The sequence below is a fragment of the Piliocolobus tephrosceles genome, chromosome 9 (genome assembly GCF_002776525.5).
Source record: "Piliocolobus tephrosceles isolate RC106 chromosome 9, ASM277652v3, whole genome shotgun sequence".
Taxonomy (NCBI): domain Eukaryota; kingdom Metazoa; phylum Chordata; class Mammalia; order Primates; family Cercopithecidae; genus Piliocolobus; species Piliocolobus tephrosceles.
Window position 1 is genome coordinate 100,143,318 of NC_045442.1, and position 19,733 is coordinate 100,163,050.

Genomic DNA, 19,733 nt, shown 5'->3' on the forward strand with positions numbered 1-19,733 from the left:
CACCAACATGGCACAAGTATACATATGTAACAAACCTGCACGTTATGCACATGTACCCTAGAACTTAAAGTATAATAAAAAAAAAAAAATACAAATAGTACAGCTGGGCATGGTGGCTCATGCCTGACAGTCCCAGCTCTTTGGGAGACCAAGGTGGGATGATCGCTTGACCTCAGGAGTTTGAGACCAGCCTGGGCAACATGATGAGACCCCCGTCTCAACAAAAAACACAGAAAAATTAGCTCAGCATCTTGGTGCACACCTGTGGTTCCGGCTACTTGGGAGGCTGAGACAGGAGGATGGCTTGAGCCTCAGAGGTCGAGGTTCCAGTGAGCTGTGGTTGTGCCACTGCACTCTAGGCTGGGTGACAGAGTGAGATCTTGTCTCAAAAAAAAAAAAAAAAAAAAAAAAAAAAAAAAAAAAAAAATATATATATATATATGGATATACAATATCTATATAAAAGTATAGTAATATATTTTACATTTATATATGTAGTGTTCCAAGTTGCCTTACTTTTTTTCTACTCCTTTCAGAAAATAATTGTCTTCTGTTTATCATCCTCTAAATTGCTTTTTATTCTAATATTCAATTTATGGCATAAATGCACTAGATTTTAAACTAGGCAGATTTTACTGGTTAGTACCAAGAAAAGAAAAAGAAAAATGGTATTTCCTTTAATTTGAGAAAAAGGTATTAGTTTTGCTAATTAATACAGAACTTGCTTACTTACCATTTCTAAAGTCCTAGTATAATATTAAAAGCATCTTTTGATCAAAAAGACCTAAAAATGCCCTAATCACTGAAGAACAACATGAACAGGCTACTGGAGAATTTCTTTTTTTGTTTTTTTTTTTTCGAGACGGAGTCTCGCTCTGTTGCCCAGGCTGGAGTGCAGTGGCACGATCTCGGCTCACTGCAAGCTCCGCCTCCCGGGTTTACACCATTCTCCTGCCTCAGCCTCCCGAGTAGCTGGGACTACAGGCGCCCGCCATTTCGCCCGGCTAATTTTTTGTATTTTTTAGTAGAGACGGGGTTTCACCATGTTAGCCAGGATGGTCTCGATCTCCTGATCTCGTGATCCACCCGTCTTGGCCTCCCAAAGTGCTGGGATTACAGGCTTGAGCCACCGCGCCCGGCTGGAGAATTTCTTTAACTGGGGTTCAGAACCAAAACTGTCCCAATAATGCCCAGTGTAATGTTTATTAAGGCAATTACCTACTTTTTTAATATTCTAGAAATACAAAAATAACATTATTCACCTATATTCTTGAGTTTTAGTTTTGGAGACAGAATTTGAAAAGAGAAAAAGGGATTTAAATTATAATGGATAATTCATTTTTAAATTATAATGGATAATTCATTTTCTTTTTAATCTATCTTCAAGAACTTATCACATAGTCTTGTACTTTATTGGAAGGCCATTTTAATGTTAACTAGTAGAGTTCACTCAAAGGGCAGAACAGAAGAAACCATTAGCAAACTGACGCTCCCATTTAGGCTGGTATTTTCAAGTTTAATTAATTGAAGGTAAACGTATTTTTCTTTTAAAAATCAGTATGAATTTTAAAGAAATAAACTTTTCAGAAGTATTACATTTCAAATGAATGAAGATAAGTTACTTAAATTCTTTAAACTTCAGTTTATCAGTAAAATGATCACATTAGACTAGATCACAGTGGTTGTTGACCAATTTTTTTGTTATGAAATCCTCTGAGAATATGGTGGAAATTATGAACATTCTCCCCAGTAAAAACACATGTATACAAAATATGACTGTAATTTTAGGGGATTCACAGAATCTCTGAAATCCATCTAAGGATTCCCAGGTAAAAAGGGCACTAGATTATATTTCAGGTCTTTTGTAGCTTTAAATTATGGTTTCAGAAATAAGGCAAAAGCCTTTAAACAAAAGGAAGTCAGTCTTGAGAATAAAAGTGAAAACGCAGACACAACTCATTAGTTTACTCATTGCTGTTGAAGACATTAGCTAAGAAAGGCTGAACACCTTACTTATATACAGATGTGTTAATCTGACAAAATAATTCATACCATAGACATCAGAGGTTAGGCAAAATCAGATTCTTACATAAACCCAGGATATTTCTAGACATGAAAATGTGTGACATTCACAGCTTTCAAATGACAGTAAATTGTCTTCCTCATCCCAACTCCACCATCACCACCAGCTCCAATTCCTTCCTTCTTGGAGTAAGGAAATAATATTATATACTGAAAGCTATATTTGAGATCTTTCAGGTGACTGTTTTGGGGGAGGGGCAATATTTTCAGATTCTGACATTTCTTATTTTAAAATAATTATTGGATCACACATACACACACAAAAACTTACCTGTAGTTCTTGTTCTCTGAAGGAAATGCAGTAATTGAAAACATCCCCACACTCTTGGGTACATTCTCCTAAGCGTGAATGGATTTGGAATGCGCCATAGCTTAACTTTGGAACTGCTAAATTATGCCACTCTGCATTGGCAGTTGGCATCCACCTGCCTACATAAACAATAATGTAAACCTGTCACCTAGAGTCATGCACCTTCTGAAGGAAAAGTATTCTCTGGAGGGAGAGGGAGGTGGTGCAATGACTGTCTTTCGAGACAAATAGTCTCTTCTGTAGTGCTTAAGGAGGGTAGATCCACACTACTAAGGAGGTGATTGTATGCTTCAAAAATAGTACTAAAATTAATACATTAAAAATGTTAAAGAATGAAAATGGAAAGATGTTCCTCTGTAAAAGAAGCTCTCAGGAGACCAACTGCTGAACTGGTCAGGATCCAACGGTCAACACCAGAGCAAAGAATTACAAGTACTTAAATACTTGTAACAAAGTAGGCCTAATCCTGGCATTCAGTAGCCTTGTATTTTGTGTTAATGCTTGACTACCAGAGATTTATGTGACAGATGCAATGGAAACCAATGGTAGGAAAATACCTTGAAATGGCCAAAACCCTGAAAACTGCCATGGTTACTGCCAAGGGAGAATTAGTTTTCAAGAGAAATGATAGCAGCAATGTGCTGTTAGATGATCTACATTTTATAAATTCAAGTAATCATTCAAATTATAAAATTTCATAAACCTTACACGTTAATGTAATAATTTAAAATGTTTAAAGATGTATGGACTAAATCCTTGTCATTTGACCCCTCTTCTGTCTTAAACGTACTAGATCATTAGGAAGAAATGGGCTACAGATATTTTCTAGTTTATAGGCTGATTTTTGGAGGGTTATTAAAATCCTGTGCAGAGGAAGACATGCTCTATTTTCTAGTCCTCCAAGATCAGGCAGCCTGATGATGTCTTCTTCTCAAGTTAAACCAGAGAAGGGTTGTCAGATAAAATACAGGACACCCAGTCAAATTTGAATTTCGAATAAGCAGTAACTTTTTTGGTAAAAGTTTGCCCCAGATATAGCATGGGACATAATTACACTAAGCCATTATTTGTTATTTACTTGAAATTCAAATTACACTGGACATCCTGTTTTGTTTTGTTTTTTAACTTCTGCTAAATTTGGTAACTCTAAACAAGGGGAGTTCGCAGGGTCATCCAGTGGATTTTAGCATGTATGAGGCTAAAATGAGAATTCCACTCATTGTCTAGATCTGAACTGTGGAATATGGTAACTACTAGCCACGTGTGGCTATTGAGCACTTGAACTGTGGCTAGTCCAACATAAGATGTGCTATGAGTATAAAATACACAGACTTTGAATGCTGAGTATGAAAAAAACTCATAAAACATTCTATTAATTATATGTTGAAATAATATTTTTGTGTCTATTGGGTGAAATAAAATGTAATGAAAACTAATTTTGCCTCTATTTTCTTAAATGGCCATTAAGAACTTAAAATTACATATGCGGCTTCTATTTATGGCTCAAATTATCTTTGTACCATATAGTGCTGGTCCAGATGCCTCCAAAGGCTAGAATTTCTTTGTTGTCCCATCTCTAAAAAAAATTATTGGTAAACACATGAGACTGCTTCTCTCACCTCCCTCTAGCTATCAGAGTAGGTAAAGAGCATGATCATGCCAGGGGAACAAAATTTCTAGTAGGGACTAGCATGAACTGGCTAGGAACACTTCAAAAACAAAAACAAAATGTGGCATACTGATACCGATGAAAGACAAATCAGAAACCTGATCTTTGACAAATCATCCTTACATGATTAAAAAAAAGAAAGAACCTCTAATATGGGTATGTGTATATGTACACGTGAAAATCAAATCTTCTCCCAGATACTAGTTTCAATGGAAGAAACCCACAGTACCATTATTTTGGGTTTCCCTCCTACACATGATCAAAATCATAGAACAATAGTTGATTTTCTCACCTACTATGAATTGAGATGGATAAGTTATTAATAAGAATTATTAGGAAACGATCTTATTTTTGATACTGTAGCTACAGAGGGCAAGATCTCATAGATTTCATAGGTCCCCATTTTATTTATACATCCTACAAAGAAGTATGTTTGGGGAGATTACAAGTATTTTAGTTAGAATAAATCTTTAGCTTGGTTAAGAAATAATAACCTGTTTAGTTATTTCTATAACCCACCTTATAATTTTCATTAGGTTGGAGACTTAATTCAAAGTGTTTTCTCAACTGGCTAAAAGATATATAACACATTTGTCCATTCTATTCTATGCTGTTATAAAGGCTAAGATATTTAGCATACTCTTGCAAATAAAAATTCAAAAAAACTGTACATATATATATAGGTTATCTCTATACACCCAATAATCTATATTTCTTTTCTAATAAAACCTACATGATAATCTGTTTTGAAGATTTAAATCTTTTAAGTTTACCTGCAGTTATAATAACCAAGACTAGTTCTAACTCCTCAATCGTTTACACACAAAAAAAGTAAATTGGTTCTCAAGGTTTTTCAAAACGGTCCAGTTTGTATTTTTTCCTCATTCTTACAGCAAACACACAAGTATTTTTTCTCTTTAATATCTTTTATTATACAGATATAGGAAGAACAACGGTTTTGAAAAGACAAAAAAATTATCCTGCATCAGAGGCAGAGTTGCTAGACAAAAATCAGCAGATTACTCCCCAATTTAGTGGTCCATAAGTTGTTCACATTTTGTAGAACTAAAGTCTTCAGGATCACTTTAAGAGCTTTAAGAAAAGATGAATGAAATGAAATGGACATATTTAATTTCTTCATCAGTTCTTTAAGTCCTCATTGTTAATACTACAGAATACTGGGAATTATAATCTAAAATGTTTTACTAGACATTTAGTCTCTTGTTATTCAAAGTATTCTTGTCTAAGACTGACCTAATGCTAATATTAATGACATTTTTGAAATCAACATGCTTCTGTTCTTCCCCATAGTCAATTAATGATATCCAAATGACATTTTAATTTAAGACTGGTCATTTTGAGAGACATCTATAGATTATATAAGTGAACAATAAGGTTTTCTGATGTTAGAATTTGGAAGTAAAGCACAGACATTAATTTGTTTATCCTTCATAAGGTTTCCCTAATAGAACCAACATATTTATTCTTCATTTCCTGAAGACAGGAAGAAGTTGTAAGATGAAAAAGAAATTGCCAATTTTAAGTAATGTTTTCAAGTTTTAAGTAATCTTTTTCAATTAAATCTGACATAAAAAATTTTATGATTACATACCTTTTAAAGATTAGATGGCCTTTGCTTCCACACTTTCTGAAGTGTAATACAGAATACAAAATTGTTTGAGGGGCTTTCCCTGAAGTAAAGATAAGATACAGCTTCAAAAAGATCATGAAAAGTAATTCTTTAAAGCTGGTTCTATCAACTGAAACTATTATGTCACTAGAGGTCCTAAATGGTGTCATTGTTTCAAAATTCCTAATCCATATCTCAAGACATACAAAAAAATTCTTGATTAACCCCAGCAGTTATTAACTGAATATAAAAGGCAGACTAAACTAGAAACAGGTTTTATTATGACTGGGATTTTTTTTTTTTTTAAAGTAAAACAAAACAAAAATATCATACCTCCCCAGGGCATGCTTCACTTCTAAATAACGAAAAGCACCTCTTGATGAATGTGTGATGTCCTACCCACGGGTAGCTGTCTGGGCCTCCCTTCTGTGAGAACATCTGAAGGTCTCACACCCTTGATGGAGCATTCCAAAACCAGTCTTAGGTTAGGAGCTTGGGCCCACGAGTGCGCACTTACTACACAGTGCTTACCTTTAGAGAACAAGGTGGCTGACACAAACTGATCAAGTTCTCACACCCCACACCTCCAAGAACACTGAAAAAGATCTGCAGATCTTTCTTGGTGCAGGAGGGACCTCTTTATATTCCTCTTGTGGTGGAAGTTTAAGGTTGTCCTGAGGGAGGAGAGAAGAGTAAAAGATTATACTGAGATCATACTATTTGGATCAAGCTTATCTTTCCATATTACAAAATGAAGTTGTGAGAACAGAAATTAGAGGAAATCATGAGTATGCTTAAAATCACATTCTCTTCATTCACAAAAAGTATCTCCTCTAAATACTGCATGTTTCAAACATTACTCCTTAGACCCAAAACCTTAAGTGACTAGTTCAATGTCTACCCCCATCACTGGGAAGTTGAGAAGTTGAAAAAAATACAGAAAAACTGTAGGCTGCCAAATGATCATAGTTATAAATTCCGTTTAAAAAAAATATATAGCTAAACTCATTAAAAAGCAATGAGTTAGAACCAGCAGAAATTCTGTCCTCCCTTTGTATTTCCAAGATAATGGCATATGCTATTTCCTAACAACTAACAGAAAAGTAGCCCTTTGAATTGTGTTAAATGCCACAGAATCAATAAATTACTCTACTATAATCAATAAATTAATTTAGTATGAATCAACAGGAGAATCAATCTACTAGAATATAAAACTCCATGAGGAAAGGAAGTTTGGCTTTGTTTTTTGACACACTGATTATCTGTAGTACCTTAAATAGGTCCTGGTACATAGTAAGCATTTAAAAAAATTTTGATTATTAAGAAGAATATTAACCAATCATTCAATATTCTTAAGGTGAAACTTACATAAAATGAAACAAAAGCCTACAAATGTTCTGAGGAGCTTGAAAAGATGTTATAAAAAATAATACTAATATAAATGTTTAATTATATATTAAATAACTGTTAGGAATACAATATTTTAAAATGCCATATTCTAAAATATGAATGAGAAAATACTATAAATAAATTATTATAATCCAAACTCCTTGAAAGGAATGGAATGCTTTAAGATCAGGAAATCATGCAGAGTACTTTAAAATATATTATTAAATACCAAGTATCAGAAGAAGAATATTAATACAGATGAAAAGTAATATACCTTCTTAATGCTTTAGTATTAACAGTTTTTGTCCAGAGTGTAGAGCAATATAAATCAAGTGATAAAATGGCTGTCTACAGATATAATTCTGCCTAAGTAAATCATTACCATAATATTAAATTGAAATCAGAAGATGCCATTCTATAAGTATGATTTTCTTACGTATTTTAATATGTACATTTTGTCTGACTGCAATAAACAGAATCTTATTCATTTGTTTTCCTTTAACTTAAACTATTATTAAAAACACAGAATCTACTTCCTTTAAATGTTTTCCAACTGTTTCCAAATCTGATAAATTGGGGAGAAAAAGAAGAAACGCTGGTAGGGTGTGGTGGCTCATGCCTGTAATTCCAGCACTTTGAGAGGTCGAGGTGGGTGGATTACAAGGTCAGGAGTTCAAGACCAGCCTGGGCAACATGGTGAAACCTCATCTCTACTAAACATACAAAAATTAGCTGGGCGTGGCAGCAAGCACCTGTAATCCCAGCTACTTGGGAGGCTAAGGCAGGAGAATTGTTTGAACCCGGGAGGCGGAGGTTGCAGTCAGCCAAGATCGTGCCACTGCATTCCAGCCTGGGTGACAGAGCAAGACTCCATCTCAAAAAAAAAAAAAAGAAGAAGAAATGCTAAAATCAACATCAGATTAATAGTACTGATAAAGGACTGAATGTGTATACTTTTAAAAATCTAATATGTAAGGCCAATAGAATCAGAAGAAACAGCTATTTATAAAGCACTTGATTCCATTTGACCCCAAAATCTGAAAATGTAGAATTAAAACTCAAAACATACTGGACAATGTGTATGGTGCATTTCATTTCAGAGTAGAAGATATCATTTGCTGTATGGTCAAAACCACAGTAAGAAAACAGGTAGTAAACTTGGGATGTATGTCCACCCTTCATCACTAAAATAATGCTTTAATGGACAGATTATGCTTTGATTACAGGCAGTAAAAACCTTTCCACATTTCACACATAATTCAATTTTATATCTTATCTCGGGGAATCAGGTTTAAATGTGAAAAAAAAGAGATTTAAAACAAAACTTTAGGCTAAAGAAATAAGTGTACACAAAAACTCACTTAATTTAAAAACAATTTTCCTACTTTCAACATCCTGTAAGCCTCTGAACTAACTCTGGGGGGAAGGGGTGAAAATGGTTACCAAGTACTAAGTGCAGATAATATGACAAAAAGAGCTAAAACGGGGTAAAGGCCAACACAAAGTTGGAAATCCTACTGAAAGGAAAAGACTGCTAGCTGGTTGAATCTCCAAAGCCAACAAGGGCGAAAAGGGAAAACAAACTCCCAAGACAGAGGAACTGACTAGAAACTTACTCATGCTGTGGATAACGTATCCCTTGCCTCATTTCCACCTCAGAGGATGAAGTCTAAGTTTACCACATTCAGAGATTTCATGCTGAATTTTTAATTTCACCTGCAAATACAGACTACTAAGCCATACTAACATCTCACTTTAAGTTCCCTACAAAACTTCCCTGAGCAATCCACTTTCCTTCTTTAATGCTGGCCAATGTTTCTCATGCAATCTGTAGTGAAGGACTATTTTCTCCCCATTGGGGACCCATGTTCATGGACTACCATCATGACTATACTCAGCTCACTCAACATAAAACTCTCCAGGCAACTGAGTTAAAACTACTGGCCTGCACTTCAACCAGGGAGACAAATGATATGTCTGAATGACAGAAATATGACATGACTATAAGAGTTTCTAAACCAATACAGAAATTGAGAGTAAGCATTTAGTCACAGATTGATGAACAAACCAGCACCAGTTCATAGCCCATTCTTCAAGGAGCAATGGTGTAGGCCAGGCACAGTGGCTCAAGCCTGTAATCCCAGCACTTTGGGTGGCCAAAGCAAGTGAATCACTTGAACTCAGGAATTCCAGACCAGCCTGGGAAACATGGAGAAACCCTGTCTCTACTAAAAGTACAAAAATTAGTCAGGAGTGGTGGAACATGCCTGTAATTCCAGCTACCTGGGTAGCTGAGGCAGGACAATCACTTGAATACAGGAGGTGGTAAGGGTGCAGTGAGCTGAAACAACGCTACTGCACTCCAGCCTGGGCGACAGAGTGAAACTCTATCTGAAAAAAAAAAAAAAAAAACCCCACTAATCTAGGTTACAGTAGTAGGATCTTATGATACTCTTCCTTTATACTTTTTATTGAATCCAATTTCCAGTTTTAATTCTCGTGGGCCCTTAGAAACTACTCACTAATAAACTATCAGTGACTTATTCCAGTATATTCCTTTTACCAGTTCTTTCTACAACACTGTACAATAGAATTTTTGGCAATGGTATAATTGTTCTATAGCTTCATTGTTCGAAAAGGTAAACATTAGCCATATATGACTACTGCCCATTTGGCAGGTGACTGGTGTGACTAAGGTACTGAATTTTTAATTTTACCTAAACAGATATAAATTTAAATTGCATATCAGGCTGGTGGCTACCATACTGAACAGTACCAGTGCAGTGCTAAAGTGTTACATTATTGTCATGTAACCTTTTAAAAATTTAGCATTTTAAGAAAAACACCTATTTCCTTCAATTCTAACATAAATATTTTAATTGTGACTATCACTTTCCATATGTACATTTAGTTATGTACATACTTGTAATCATGGCATATAAATTTACTATTTTATTTTCACTTATACCAAACATTTCTCCTTATTTCTGGAACTACACTATCTAAACTTGTGGCCACTAGTCCCATTTATCTATTTAAATTTAAATAATTAATATTAAATTAAAAATTCAGTTTCTCAGTTGCCTTAGCCACATTTTAAGGGCTCAGAAGCCACATGTGGCAAATGGCTACCATATTGGACAGTGCAATCATAGAATATTTCTATCACCACAAAGCTCTCCTGAACAGTGTTGTTCTATAGTCTCCAAAAATAATCATTTAAATGTAATATTTTATGTTGCTGTGCTATAATTAGTCTTTAAGCTGGGAATTTTCTATATATATATACACATATATGAGAGATTGATAATTAGCGTAGTATTTCCTAATATGTTATTATGATATTTCTAAACATTATTGTGACTCTCAGCAAGTATTCCTGCATTATTTCCCAAAAGGGTCTGTTAGCACTGCTTACTTGCAAATATTAGATTTCTCTTTTTAAAAACTGATGTCCTTTAATACAACAAAAAAAACCCATATTTATTTATTATTCATATGTCTTTATTTTCATATTCTTAATCTGTCACATTCATTTCTCATTTATGGTTCAGAATCTTGATATCTAAACTTGCATATTTACAATAATATATAACTTATAGCCATTATCACTTTCCCTATAATTTTTAATGTAGTTTCCACAATTTTCTATTATCCTTTTAATCATAATATTTTGGTCCAACACAAATTTTTAATATTCAAGTATCTTCTGGGTGAGTTCTACTAATTCTTCAAATATGAGATGTAAAGGTATTCTCTCTGCTACCTTTTCTAACTCCTATGGATGATTTTTATCTAATTAGTTTTGAGGTGTATCACTGAATAGTACTATCCAACACCACTGAACAAATATCCTTTAAGTGCCCCTCTCTTAGGAAAGAATATTCTGTCATACATTTAGTTATTGTGTATGTTAACAGATGGCACAAATTTTATATTCCTAATAGTCCTCCAGTAATCTATGTTTTACAAAATGAAAACAAGCTGATTTTTTCAGTATTCCTCTTAAGAAAACAGTTGTATTAATTCAGGGAAGTATGAGTAGAAGAAAAGAATGAACGTAGATAGCATGTTCTACTCAAATATTAAGAAAATAATTTGCTGGTCTATCACCTATTCAGGATTTCTTAACTCACAAAATGTTAAATGTTTCAAACTAGTAAAGGGGCTGGTTTCACATATGTATTGACATTGGCAGAAACCAAGGCGGCATGCAAGCAGAAGCAGAGAAACTGAGGTCTGAGTCAGCCACAGGGATTTGCATAAGTCATGGGATGCAGGCCATGTCCCTTCACTCTCACTGGCCATGAAGTCAGGCTTCAAATGAAATTTACGCCTCTTTTTTTTTTTTTTTTTTTTGAGACAGAGTCTCACTGTCGCCCAGTCTGGAGTACAGCGGCACAATCTCATCTCACTGCAACCCCTGCCACCTGGGGTCAAGTGACTCTTCTGTCTCAGCCTCCTGAGTAGCTGAAACTACAGGCGTGCACCACCTACACCCAGCTAATTTCTCTATTTTTAGTAGAGAGGGTTTTACCATGTTGGCCAGGCTGGTCTTGAACTCCTGATCTCAATGATCTGACCTCCTTGGCCTCCCAAAGTGCTGGGATTACAAGCGTGAGCCACTGGGCCCAGCCAGAAAATTTATACTTAAATCTCCAAAGGACAGAGAGGTCTTTTCTGGTATCTGGGTAACACACCTATTCTTGCATCATTGTCACGGTTTTAGACACTCTTGCTTTAAAACTTTCTGATATTTAGTAGGACAAGACTTCTCATTACAGAATCACTATAAAATAAATCACTAGAAATTTGGAAGTTAGAGATTCAACCCCAAAATCTGTAAATTACTTTTAGTCAAATAATTTGCCAATGTTCTTGATTTAAAAACAGTTTCTCTCCTTTTATTTGAATCTTAAAATTGTTTCAAATACACTGGATGTTAACTTATTTTCCAAAGATCTAATATCTCCCTCAAATGTATTCCTAGATATTACATCTTGTTTGTTGCAATTCTGAATGGGATATTTACCCAGAATGATTTTCACATGATATAAAGATACAGTATATTTGGTACTTTATTAAATTTTTATTATTTAATAAATGATTTTAGAGCTGACTACTGTAGATTTTTCTAGGTAATCATGTCATCTACAAATGAAATATTTTAGTTTTATTTATTTTTCAGATTTTGTTCATTACAAGTATTAAATAAAAATGGGGTTAGTGATGATGGGTGGACAAATTAGTTAACAAAAATGGTGATTGTTTTGTTCCTGAATTTAAGTTTATTGCCATTCATTCTACAGCTTTGGTTAGATGATACTATTCAGCTTGTTGATTTAATGAAGTATCATGTTTTTTGAAGCTCAACTCATCACTCACAGTTAGTTCATCACAAAATAATGTATTTGACCAAATAAAACTGGGAAAAGGTCTCCAACTCCTATAGGACCAACACTGTATATACGTTGACTACATAAAATTATCCTAATACTGACAATTTCCATTAAAATAAAATAAGAAATATCTTTATTCTGTGAAAGTCCTCAGAGTTACATGTAAAATGGGTACTCAAGGTGCTATGTGGTCCCTGTAGTATCTCAAGTTACCTTTGGAATATTACACTAGGTATTTAACAGATGATAATTAAGACATCAGGCTTCTTTCCAGTATACATTGTTTCAGGTATATCAAAAAGGTGTAATTTATGAAGGAAATTTCTTCTTATAGAAGAATTTCCACTAATAAATGTGTAAGTGGTGGCAGATTTAAAAATTCATTCTCTCGCAAACCCTAATGACAGAATTGATTCAAAGAACAGTCAGCAACTTTTCCCACAGGAGAAAAGATTGGTAGAAAACTCTCAATAGAGACATTGGGCTGGCACCACTGCCCAATTTTAGCATTCATAAAAGTATGACAAGCAGACATATGCTCCTTGATGTGATGCAGTATAAAGAAACAGTTCCATGTGTGAAGTATTCCTGCACGCCTTCCATCCTCAACATCTAAACCAAAGTTGAACCTGAAACTAATTAAGTCTTTCAAGCCAACTTTTAATTCACAGGAAATTCAGAGGCTATAGGAATAAGTTAGAAGCCAACACAGAAATCCAGAATGGAGGATATTCTACAGGATAGTTTACCCAGTTTCGTCATTAACACATGAAAGGGAAAAGGGGAGGGAAGGAGGAAGGAGGGGGTTTGGGAGTGAGTGAGGTAGACAAATGGTGGGAAAGAAAAGACCTTTTAATTATACAGCAGTCCTAACAAACAAATGCTATATAGATCTTGGTTGGATTCTGAAAGAACAATCTAAATGTAAAAATGACATTTTTCAGTCAAAAGCAGAGAAATCGAATACAGAGAGAATATGAGGTGGTTAGTAGTTATTGTTAATTTTGTTGGATGTGATAAAGGTATTGTGGTTATATAAGAAAAATTCCTTCTTTTAAAGAAATGCCTATGAAAGAATGTAGGAGTGAAAAGACTTGAAGTCTGGGATCTACTTTAAAAATAGTTGAGGAAAAAGAAGACAGTAGATGAAGCAGATGTGGCAAAATTTTGCTGATTGTTAACTCTAGGCCATGGGGTTTATTACACTAGTCTCTCTTAAGTGTATATCTGAAATTTTTTACACTAAAGTTTTTGTTTGTTTGTTTAATTCAAGCCTTCGGAACATCATCTATTAAGCCAGATATATTCTAGTACAAGTAAAAACGGAATTCCCTACCCTACTACATAACGAACATTCACAACCAACACAAAGCAAGGATGCAAAAGATATGACAGACTGCCCTGTGTGTGACTGGCACTGATTCACCCATGCTTTAAAAGATTCATCTTAAAATTAGACTTGCACATACTATTGCTGTGTGTGTGTAGAAAGAATACATATATATGTGTGTATGTGTGTATATACATATATATGGGGGGGAGAATTTGTTAAGTTTCAGTCCAACAATACTTTAGGAAAGAGAATATCAGAAAATGAAATAATTTGTACCCTCAAAACAAACAAACAAAAGAGATGACAGTTTATGGGGTACACTGAACCAATACAAAGAAGGTTATTTTATGTTGATACCTTCCTACCTCCATTTCTCAACAAAAGCATGCTGCTTTCTGATTTTATTAGAGCATATTACTTGGGTATGCATTCTCACAAATTATCTCATGATTCAAATGAGTCCTTCTGTAACTAACTGATACTCTCTTCTCTAACTAACTGATACTCCCTTCTCTAAAAGAGACCAACTGGTCTCAGCTACATAATAGGAGTGTAAACTGTTACAGCCTCACTGTGCTAAAGATAAAATAATGGGGTATTTTATACTTAGTAGGTACTCAGGTATTTAAGTAAATGATAGGTATACACATCAACAGAGATATTTGGATTTATATGCTCCTCTTAAAAATGTAAATGCATTTCTACTGGGTAAAGTACATGGCAGAAATACATTTGAACTAGAAAGACTTTCTTATACCCCTTATGTACCTACCACCTGCATATCCACCACTGTTCTAGTGGTTATCATGTATCCCCTCTTATACAAAGTAGGTTACAGAGTAAGATGGGACTGTCTATTTGTCACCTTATTTTCACAACAATTAGGTTATTTTCGTTGGTCCTTGACTTTACTTTTACCGAGTTAATGATTACTTAATGATATGTAAGATTTTTTTCCCCAATACACCACAGTAAGCAAATCCTCCCAGGAAAAAAAAAAGTTTTTCTTTATGCTAATTGAATTTTCTTATAAACTTCAGTCTTCTTTCATATCATTGCATGTTAATATTTAATATTATATATTTAACATTATATAATATCCTTTTCCTAAAAATGTTTGCATTCAAACCCCTTGCAAATATTTTAACATTTAAAATACAGTAATTCAAAACAGAGGTATTCTTAAATCTTCTACTAAGCCTATAAAGGGCATCTATTTTAGCTCTCATTTTTTCTCTGAAAAATTATTCTAATTATGACTATGTTAGTTAGCATCTAGTAGTTCAATAATCACAGCAACTAACTTCTGATGAGTACGTATGTATGCATGTATGAGTATATACATATACATATACATTTTTACTCAATGTTCACTTGATGCTAAACCTATCAGAGCATAGACCTCCACGACACTAATACACAACTGGATAATACAGTGGTGCTTCAATGCGCAGATCACAAATACTCCTCCGGCTTTTGAGGAGTAGTGATTCAGTGAGAACATCTGGTAAAGCAGACGTGTGTATACATACATTCAATATATATGTATTATCCATATATCATATAATGTATACATACATATTTATATTATCTATTCATAATATATATATAGTATATATAGTATAATATATGTATCGTGCTTGTTTCAGTTCCTTTCCCTTAAAATGCTAGTCTGCTGTTTAATGAATTGGTAAATTATTCTGAGAACTCATGAGACTATTTCAAGAACTAGAAATGCCCTCTAGTGTTGCCAACAGCAGAGTTTGTAATGACTGCTGTCATTATTTAAAATTCATTTATAAAAAGTTAATTCAAAGGTAAAAAAATTATTTAGTAAATGTTGAAACTTTATTTAAAAAAGGAATTTTAATCAACAAGAAAATGTCTGAAAATGAGGCACACTAAAGGAATTTCATGTTTCCCTTGTGAAGTTAAAAAACATTACACTTGACATTAATGAAAAGATCACAGAATGATGCAGAAACACTAGATAATTTATGTGGGACTATCTGAGAAGCCTTGAAATAGTACATGTAAAACTCAATTTGAAGGCATTATACAAAATAATTTTTAGAACAGAATTCTTTTACTCAGTAAATTTGGAAATTAAAACAGCCCTAATGAATTCCTCTCATTTCAATTTGGAAAAGGAATATTGGATGGCTATGTGTGTATACACACGACATACATAATAAGGGTACTGAGATGCTAAGATGGCCTCATAATTTTTACAGGTTCGTATATCTAAGATAACTCTGTTTATTAGTGGCATAGCAGGAACTAGGTCTCGGATTTTGTGCTTTAAGTATTCTTTACACGGCCCTTGTCTCCCTAGGGCCTAAGTAGAATGATAGCATAATTCTTTTAGGCTACCACGACACTATATTAATAGCTAGTGGTTTTCAATAGACAACTGTTGACTGGTTACATTATAACTAATTGTGGTCATGGGAAACCATACTTGTACTGAAATAATTTTCTCTCATTCAGCATCTTAAAATGAAAACAAAAATGTCTGTATTGCAAAAAAAAAAAAAAAAAAAAAAAAAAAGGGCACTAAGTTATAAACTATCTCTAGATGGCATCTCTAGAAAGCCTTTGAGTGACTGCTGAAATTCAGCTAAAGAGGTCCCAAAGCTTAGATGAGAATTTCACAGACTTTTTTTTGTTTGTTTAGCAGTAATAATAAAAGCTCTTTACATACCACTCTGAAATATATATTGTATGTATTTTAAGCACCATCTGCAATTATTTCAGTTGGCACAACTTTATGAATGAAGTAGGATATTTTCAAGATGAAGAAATTATCATTATTGTTATTATTAACTAAAACAACATTTGGAGCCCTTTCTATGCACTTTCCATATGCTAGATACTCTTTTAGCATTTTTATATATCAAATAATATATTTTTTCACAAGATATATACTCTTATTATCCCAATTTCACAGGTAAGGAAACTGAAGCACAGTAGAGTTATGCAGCTTTCCGAAGATTGCAAAGCTGGTAAGTGTCAGAGTTAACACTCACACCCAACCAGTATGACTCTGGAGCCCAACTTCTTAACTACTACAACTTGGTAGTTTTAAATGTAAAACTGCTTCATATAATTGTCTTAAATGACATTTATAATGTATATAATATTCATGACAGGCATTATGTGTTTGTTCTGCTCATATTCACGTTTCTTGGTATCTCAGAAACTTGCAGATCTTTCCACAGCAGTTTCTCATTTTAAATAAGCTATACAAATAATAAGACTTTTTCAGTCTCTACTAACTGTAAAGAAGGTCAGTCTAATTTTTACATCAAAATGAACAACCTCATTTCATGAGGAATATGAAGGGATTAAAATTAATATACTACGGATCAATTTCAAGATATCCTTAAGAAAGAATTGCTTTGTTTTTATAATATCATAAGCCACTATACTTTATTGTAATTACTTGCTTAATGTCTATGTTCCCTGCAAGACCTATGGAATCACATCAGTCTTATTTATGACTATGCCATGCCTAGTGCAATGACTGACATATAGCAGGTTGTTGGTAAGAATGTATTGAATGAATAAATGTGATTTGCTATTCTATCTGTTAAATTTACTTAAAATTTACTAAAAATTTACTTAAAAAATAATGATCTCACTATAAATAGCAGCTCAATATTTTTAGTAATACCTATTTCACAAAAAGTTTTACATATTTATAATTATCAATACCACGATTTTACAAGATGTGACATAAATTTCCTTCAAATAATCCTTGTGACTTATATCAGCAGGAACTCCTTCTTTGTAACTTCTTTATAACTTCTGCCAAATTTTTAAGAATGGATGTAGAAAGACACCCCATTTTATTTTCTACATTTAAGAGGTTCTTTCTCATATTGAACTAAAACATTATTTTCCTTTCCATATCTTTAAACAGTAACTTTTATTTAAATTTTTCTCAAACTTCCAATTCATTTCTTCTAACAGCATTGTAATTCACAACTCCTTTCTTCTGACAGTAGAAACTCCCAAATTCAAAACAAAAGGCATTATACTCCAACATACACAGCCAATCAGACATTGATTATTTCCTATATTGAGAAGTTATGTAGTTAAAAACTGACGACTATTGGTAGAATTTTGTTTTAGAAAGAAGTTATTTCAAATTCATTTCAATAAAAGAAATGCTATGTATCATCCTCCATCTGCAATATTTACATAATTATGTGTTTTAAATATTTTTTTGTGGCTAAATACCAAATTCTTCACTGGGCATCATAAGCCCATCAAAGCCACTTAAACAGAACCAAAAAGAGCTGTCAAAGAAAAATGAGTATCACGTACATTCCAAGGCACGTTACCCAGGAAGAAGTATTTCTTCAAGACACTCTTTCTGGAAGGTATGGGAAGGACATCTTTCTCCTAGCACTGACAAGGGGGACTGCCTAGTTCTCTAAGTTGAGACCTTCAAATCAGAATACTTGAACTCAGGTTGGTGACTTTGAGTATATCCAGAAAAAAGCCAAATTTGTAAGTCACTGCAGAGATGAAGCGTAAACATTCAGATATCCAAATGCTTGTGGATTTTATTTTCCAAAACGTAATCGACATGTATGCTTCTGCGTGTGTGTATGTGAAAAACATAAATGTTACATTCCCTTCTTTAAAAAAGAGATAAAGTTGACTTGATTAAGGAAAATGGTATACTACCTTTAAAAATGCCTGCATGTAACAATTTTAAGTTCAGTTGAGGAAATCAGTGTCCCTCTTCAGGGCATTCCTTCTTGAAATCCTGTAAGAACTCTCCCATAAGTGAAATTCTCACATAAGAATGCTGCTTTGACAGGGCTTTGTTGTAAATTCTTAAGAAATCTAAGAAAATAGAATAGCAGCATAAAAATGTATTTCTCTCTGGTTAGAATTTAATCTTTCTGAGGCCTAGCTTAGCAGATATTAATAGAATTAACTTTAAAAGTTGAAAAGCAAGTTATCAATTCACTCAAATAAATGTGTAGGTTCTATGCTTTATTTATACACTAACTTTATTGTTCCTACCCTTGTAGAAACTTATGCCATTTCACAGTATTGGTTCCAGTTGTGGTGTGTAATTATACCTACACTGTAATTACCATTGGCACCGGAAGTTCCGTAACAATTAGGGAATATCTGTTTTTAACCCCACTATTTTATTCTCAGCATCTACCTAAATGGATGACACATAGTAGACAGACTATACAAATATGAATTACTAGACAGATGGACTAAAATATGAATGTTGCCATCTCAAGTACTTAGTTCACTGTAAACATTGGAATGATTACATAATGACAGATGCTGTGCTGGGTGCTTGTCACAAGAGCTCTTCCTGATATGTTTGTTATTAAGCTCTAGAAAGCAGCTAAGAACATGGCCAGATTCAATTAACATAATTTTGACATCTCTAATTGGGCATGAAAAATTACTCCAACTATGTGAATCGCAAAAATCACACATTTGACAACAGAATGGTTAACAGAATTATAATCTATTATTAACATGCTAATCTTCATCAGTTATCATCTTGTTATCACAAAACTACTATGTCCATGGACACGCTGGAATAATCTCAGATAAACAACGATCTTAAAGATTTCAAACTTGCTAAGATCCTACCTCCATTCTGGTCCAAAGTTAACGTGACTAATCATGGATCTGATTGGACACAGACGTCCAAAAAAAGGGATATGCAGGAATCAAATATATTCAGGAGAAAAATATAAATTTAAGGTCATTTGAAGCATATGAAAATGTAACCAAATTTAGAAATTATTTTCTCAGTGGGAGTATGTGTAAGGCAGGAGAGAGATGTCTGATTTTATCACCAAAATTTGATTCTGTACCATATTATGAACAGCTACTCCACTTTGTTTTGGGTATACAGTATAAACGTCTAA

At 33.7% G+C, this 19,733-nt stretch overlaps 1 protein-coding gene across 11 annotated transcripts in view; it reads right to left on the reverse strand.

Moving 5' to 3' along the window:
* The window catches only part of ZEB1 (zinc finger E-box binding homeobox 1), a 180,432-nt gene that overhangs the window by 109,924 nt on the left and 50,775 nt on the right, over window positions 1-19,733 (reverse strand). For 5 of the 11 annotated variants that reach the window (XM_023218121.2, XM_023218120.2, XM_023218124.2 and 2 more), the window contains one exon: window positions 6,223-6,365. The exons of 3 other annotated variants lie outside the window; for them this stretch is intronic. The gene's annotated coding sequence lies outside the window, so the exon portion shown is untranslated. Of the gene's footprint in view, window positions 1-5,673; window positions 5,753-6,222; window positions 6,366-18,510; window positions 18,588-19,733 lie in introns of those variants that run through there. 3 more of the 11 variants (XM_023218122.1, XM_023218128.2, XM_023218123.1) reach the window with 2 other exon arrangements.